Source organism: Canis lupus, chromosome 13 (genome assembly GCF_048164855.1).
Source record: "Canis lupus baileyi chromosome 13, mCanLup2.hap1, whole genome shotgun sequence".
NCBI lineage: Eukaryota > Metazoa > Chordata > Mammalia > Carnivora > Canidae > Canis > Canis lupus.
The window spans coordinates 55,863,664-55,869,451 of record NC_132850.1 but is presented as its reverse complement, the minus strand read 5'-3'; the positions used below and the strand labels follow the sequence as shown (position 1 = coordinate 55,869,451).

The 5,788-nt window shown below is 40.2% G+C and overlaps 1 long non-coding RNA gene across 4 annotated transcripts; it reads right to left on the bottom strand.

Annotated features, from left to right (window-relative positions):
• Nucleotides 1-553: 553 nt before the first annotated feature.
• Nucleotides 554-5,195, bottom strand: LOC140603138 (uncharacterized). 4 transcript variants are annotated; one of them, XR_012006183.1, is made up of 5 exons: nucleotides 5,090-5,175; nucleotides 3,607-3,685; nucleotides 2,714-2,845; nucleotides 2,544-2,583; nucleotides 554-882 (listed from the first exon to the last, which is right to left on the bottom strand). It is a non-coding gene; the product is annotated as an uncharacterized lncRNA (long non-coding RNA). The 4 variants fall into 4 exon arrangements; XR_012006184.1 differs by having other exon boundaries at nucleotides 2,714-2,841; XR_012006181.1 differs by lacking the exon at nucleotides 3,607-3,685 and having other exon boundaries at nucleotides 2,714-2,841; nucleotides 5,090-5,195.
• Nucleotides 5,196-5,788: the final 593 nt, after the last annotated feature.

The following is a 5,788-nucleotide window of genomic DNA, read 5'->3' as shown; positions in this document are numbered from 1 at the left end:
TCTCTAACATTTGTGGTTTCCTGCCTTGCTAATTTTCCCCCATTCTCACTGGTGTGAGGTGGTATCTGAAAGGGAGACAGAACATAAGAGACTCCTAACTCTGGGAAACGAACTAGGGGTGGTGGAAAGGGAGGTGGGTGGGGGGTGGGGGTGACTGGGTGGCGGGTACTGAGGTGGGCACTTGACGGGATGAGCACTGGGTGTTATTCTGTATGTTGACAAATTGAACACCAATAAAAAATAAATTTATTTAAAAAAAGAAACATAAGTTCCCTTTTCTAAAAAAGAGTAAATTGTTTGCTAGATCTGTAATACAAATAATAACAAAAATTCCAGCACCAACTACCTTAAAAATAAGATAAATGGGGATCCCTGGGTGGCGCAGCGGTTTGGCGCCTGCCTTTGGCCCAGGGCGCGATCCTGGAGACCCGGGATCGAATCCCACATCGGGCTCCCGGTGCATGGAGCCTGCTTCTCCCTCTGCCTGTGTCTCTGCCTCTCTCTCTCTCTCTCTCTGTGACTATCATAAATAAAATAAAAAAAAAATTAAAAAAAAAAAAGATAAATGTATTAATTCATAGAACTTAAACCCCAGAGTTATAGTCGGATTTGGTTGGTCCAATCACTCTGACCATCTTTTGACCAGAAAAGATGGAGATTATTTCTTCTTATGGTTGTAGCAACTGGTATTTTCTCCAGCTGGAAGAAAGCACTTTGGTTGCAGTCTTCCAACAAGATGTCCTAAAGGTTGTCCAAACTGGCTTGCGAAGGGCACATGTCCAGTTTTAACCCAGCACCTTTGTCCAGGAGAGAAGATATGCAGCAGTTGGAGTTGGGACCACTCAGCAGGAAGGCCAGGAGTTAATGGAATGTGTGGGTACTCTTAACAATGGGGAGGAGGGAGACAAATGCTTAGCAGCAAGACAAGCACGTCTACTTGAGTAGATAGACATGGAAAAAATAATGCTAATTCTAATAAAGGATAAATTCTATGACTTTATAGACAGAAATGCTTTCTCTAATCTTAGAGACCTTTAAATTGATTTGATCACTTACATATAATTTGCTAGGAGTGTAGCATTCTACTTATTTCAAAGACCATTGCTTAAACGTTGTATAAACTCTGGTAAAACTGGCTTGGAATAACAGCGTTTGCTACTATATATACTGCTTGAGAGAATTTCAAGGTTATGAAAGTAGTTTGAGGCCCAAATAAACTTTAAACTGCACTGAATGCCCCCTCTGTTTTCAGCAGTTTTATAACATCATAAATATTTTTGTGTCTGATACTGCTAATGAGTTCCATAAAAGAATTTTTAGCCCACAAACATCCTTATTCAGCACTCTCTTTTTGGCAACAATAATTAGGTTTCTTACCTGACTGTGCTAAAATACATCATGGTCGGATAGCTATTTTAAAAAATTAAAATAAACAAACTTGTATCGTGTCATAACAAAAAAGACAACACTTTTGTTTTAGTTGTTCAGTTGTTTTCTGTTTGTTTGCTTGCTTCCTCCAGCTCCAGCTTTAAAATGCACACTGGTGCACCACAAATGACCAATCTTTGGCATTCTAGATCGTGTATGGATAAATGCAAAAATCTGTCACTGGTAGTATCCCAGTTAGACGTTGGTATTTTAACACTGGGGAGAGGACAAGCAACTAAAACAGAAATTTTGTCCTTTTTATGACACAATATAATTTTGTGAGTTTACTTGCTTTTCCGTTATGATAAAGTCAAGGTGCTGGAAGAAGGCTAAGGTGAACTAGAATAAAATTTACAGAACCCAAGTTTCTCCATAGGTTAGTAAGAGAATTTGGGTCTAATGGAGGCACGTATGGATATGGCATTCTTGAAGTGGTGTTTTTGTATTTCCTATTTGATATATTTGGTGTATAAATCTCACAGAAGCTATTAAAAATTTAGCAATGTCTCAAAACGGTTTTATAAGTTGCCCCAAGAATATGAACAACTAATCTTAATTATTGTCAAATGGAATGATGGGCAGGATGACCTCCAGGCTCTTACATCTCATTGTAGAACCATGAGTTTATTATTCAGAATAACACTTTTGTTTTCACATTAGTGTGTATAACTCTATTACATAAAGGATTAATATCAATTTACTTCATCTATCTTCCTAATATATAAAAGATATTGCATGCCGTAAGTTCTAAAATAGTTACCTTTATTAAGTACTTGCTATGTGCCAGATACTAGATGTTAAACATTTTGCCTCATTTTATCTCCTTTGTAAACCTTATTGGGCACGTTGTTATTTTAAAGAAGAACAAACTGGGCCTTGGAAATTCAAGGAACCCTGAACTACTAAGCAATAGACCCAGGATGTAAACACAGGTCATATCTAACTCCAAGAACCATGCGTGATCCACTGTTCGATGAGGCAAAAACATAATAAAATCATAGTAATGAGGAATAAGAGGTGATTTCCAATTTCTGCATTGTGTATGCAAGCTCCCACACAGACCAGCCTTCACATATACTTCTTTCTACTATTTCATTCATCATTAACTTGTTCACCTCATATTAGTGGAATTCCTCCTCGGTGCCGTCAAATGCACTGCAGGAAATAAAATGGTAAACAAGTCAGATAAGGTCCCTGTTCTTGTGAGAACTTTATTTCAGTTTTTCTTATCATTAGAGATACCAACAATAACAAGTTAATATAGAAGTTTACAAAAGAGGAGCACCTGGGTGGCTCAGGAGTTGAGCGTCCGCCTTCAGCTCAGGTTGTGATACTGGCGTCCTGGGATCTGTTTCCACATCAGGCTCCCTGCATGGAGCCTGCTTCTCCCTCTGTCTGTGTCTCTGCCTCTCTCTGTCTCTCATGAATAAATTTTTAAAAGATTTTTAAAGTTTACAAAATAGCTATAGGTTGTGATAAGTAACAACAACAAAAAACTCAATAGACACAGTATGATCAAAGAAAGAACTGTCTTTCAAAGATTGGTTACCAGAGACGCCAAGCTGAAGCTGTTCTATGAAGAAGCAGAAGGAAGAACTGCATCTTTCAATATACTCACTTCCAAATTCAATTCAGTGTTCATGCAATTCAAAAGAGTGAAAGGCACACTCCAAGTAAACTGATGATCATTTCAGGATATCCCATTGATCATGCATATAACAAGATAATGTGCTCTTTCTTTCTGACCATATAGCTGTAGGATCCCTGTAAAACTCCCTAATGAAAATAGAAAACGTAGGTGTACCCTCACTTGTGCAGAGAACATAGCGCAGCTTTCATCTGATTTACATGTAAGATTCTCTGGGCAGTGAAAGTGGGAGTTTGAGTGTTTGAAAGGACCAGTTAGGTATTATTTATTGTTGTTTTATATTGAGGTTAAGAACTTAAACATTTCAGGGTTATTTGTGCTTTTTCTAAAGCGTGTTGTAGAGAATTTGGATCCTGCATCTGCATTCAGCAGGAAAGATGCCATGACATGCACAATGACAGCAGTGAGTGACCGCAGTGGAAGTCAGAAGAGAACCTGGCGACAAAACATAACCCATTTGCCATCCCGTCCCTAAGACATAAACGTCTCTGCCCCCAGAGGAATGATAAAAATTGGGTATAGTTAGGTACCTTAAGTCAGATTTCCTAGAAGTAGAACCTGGGCCAAGGATTCAAATATAAGTGATTTATGAAGTACTCCCAGGAGAAACTAGGAGGGGAATAAAAGCCAGAGAGGGATAAGGAACAAGCCACGGAGCATATATGATACTTCAGGTGAAGTTTCAGATTCAGTCGGAACCCTTGGGGAGCTCAAGAACAGAAGTTCCACTTGAGAGTGACATATCTGGATTTCTGTCCCTGGCATTAGGAGGCTGCCCTGACTCAGGAAGAGATGCGAATTCCAGGCACTTGGGGCTCACCAGGGCACCTCGATATTCTAGAGCCATCCTCTAGAGACCCATCATCATCAGTCACGATTTGTGCTTAGAAAATACATCAAAACTGTAGGATGGATGCAAGGAACTGGTAAAAACAAAAACAAAAACAAAAACAAAAAACAAACAAACAAACAAATCTAGAGGGATCTGGCAAATGCAAAAGTAGGATCTGCAATGCTGCTTACCCAATTCTTCAGTAAATAGCAGTGACCTGGAGATCAATATAGGGGCCAGTGTGGAAAAGGGTTTAACAATGAGGTAAAGCTCCTGGACTAAGATGGCAGCGCACATGCCAAAGCCCAAAGAGCCCAGAGCTCAAGACAGAGTCACCCCCAGGGGGATAGGAATGGCTCTATGGGGGGAAAGGGTGTATTCTCAAGGGCTCAAGGTTGAAATGTGGTGGGTAAAGAAAATTAAGGTAGAGAGGAAATTATGGCTGGGTAGATTATTCTGTGGCCTCCTTGCCTGTAACTATGCACCTACCTATGGGGTAAGTGTTATGTGTGAACGAGACACAGGGACGACCCTCACAAAGGATGTAAATTCAGTTTGTCTTTGGCCAATTTAAACCAGCCAAGATAAGCAGGGACTTGGGAATTACCTGAGCTCTCCTCAGTAGTTAGCATTAAGCAAGATTAAAAACAAAACAAAACAAAAAAACAAAAAACAAAAAAATACCACCCTGAAGGGCAGTAAATTCTCATTGCTTTGATTAAGGAATGGTTGAAGTGAGAATTTTGATTCCCACTAATCGCCATGGGAATGACCCTGTCTAGCCAGTATATTAGGCAGGAACTTGAGGTGAAGAGCAGATTGTTAAGGACTCCATGTGATGAGCCCTTCGATTTATTCGATTTACTTGCTATGTAAAGGCAAAAAATCAACTTTCTCCTCTAGGAATCCTATTGCTTCCTAATCACAAAGTCGCCAGAAGGAAATCTGAATTGGCCTGGGCTCTGAGCAGAAACAAGCATTAAGAGTTACAGACAGTGGTGTCATAAGCAATCCCATCGAACTTTTAGCACTTGGCTGCTCAGACGATATTAGAGGTATACCTGCAGCCACAATATACTGAGACTAGACCTTTGGCATAATTTGAATTAAGGCTACCCCGCTGAGGCCTCAGGGGTGTTGGATCTGAGGACTCCCTGAGACTGCTGCTAACTCTAGCTTACCTGAAAGTGTTGGCCTCTTATGGGATGCTATTAAAATTCTACCCACCAGAGAAGGGCCAAATAAATCTAAGGCCAGAAATTTCTGTGATGAATTATGTGATGTCATAGAAGCATTCTAATAGAATTAACTCTTCTAACAATATTCCAATTGGGAGAGAATAGCACAGCGACGTTCACTCAAAAAGTAGACTTTAAGGAGTGCGTGGGTGGCTCAGTCAGTTGAGTGGCTGACTCTTGGTTTTGACTCAGGACATGATCTCGAGGTCCTGGGATAGAGCCCGGAGTCAGGCTCTGTGCTCCGAATGAAGTCTGCCTCTCCCTCTCCCTCTGCTCCTCTCCATTCACTCTCTTTCTCCCTCTCTCTCAAATAAATAAATAAAATCTTGTAAAAATTGAAGTTTAAAGACAGTACAAGGTGGGGGGATTTCCGTGGGCTATTCCACACGTATGAGTAGATTTCCTTACTTTCCATAGACCTTACGATCTCTGAGGAACTCCTTGTCCCCATTACTGTCTTCCTGGTCACTAGCAGGAGTTCTCATATTTAGGACATTTTCAATCCTAGGGAGTTCGCAATCTTAGAGCCATAATGCTGTTTGGAAATCAGCCATGATATGCCCAGCAGACAGTAAAACTTTGATGGAAGCAAGCAAGGGCAAGTTCATATACATAATGAATAGAACTGAGAAATGTTTAATT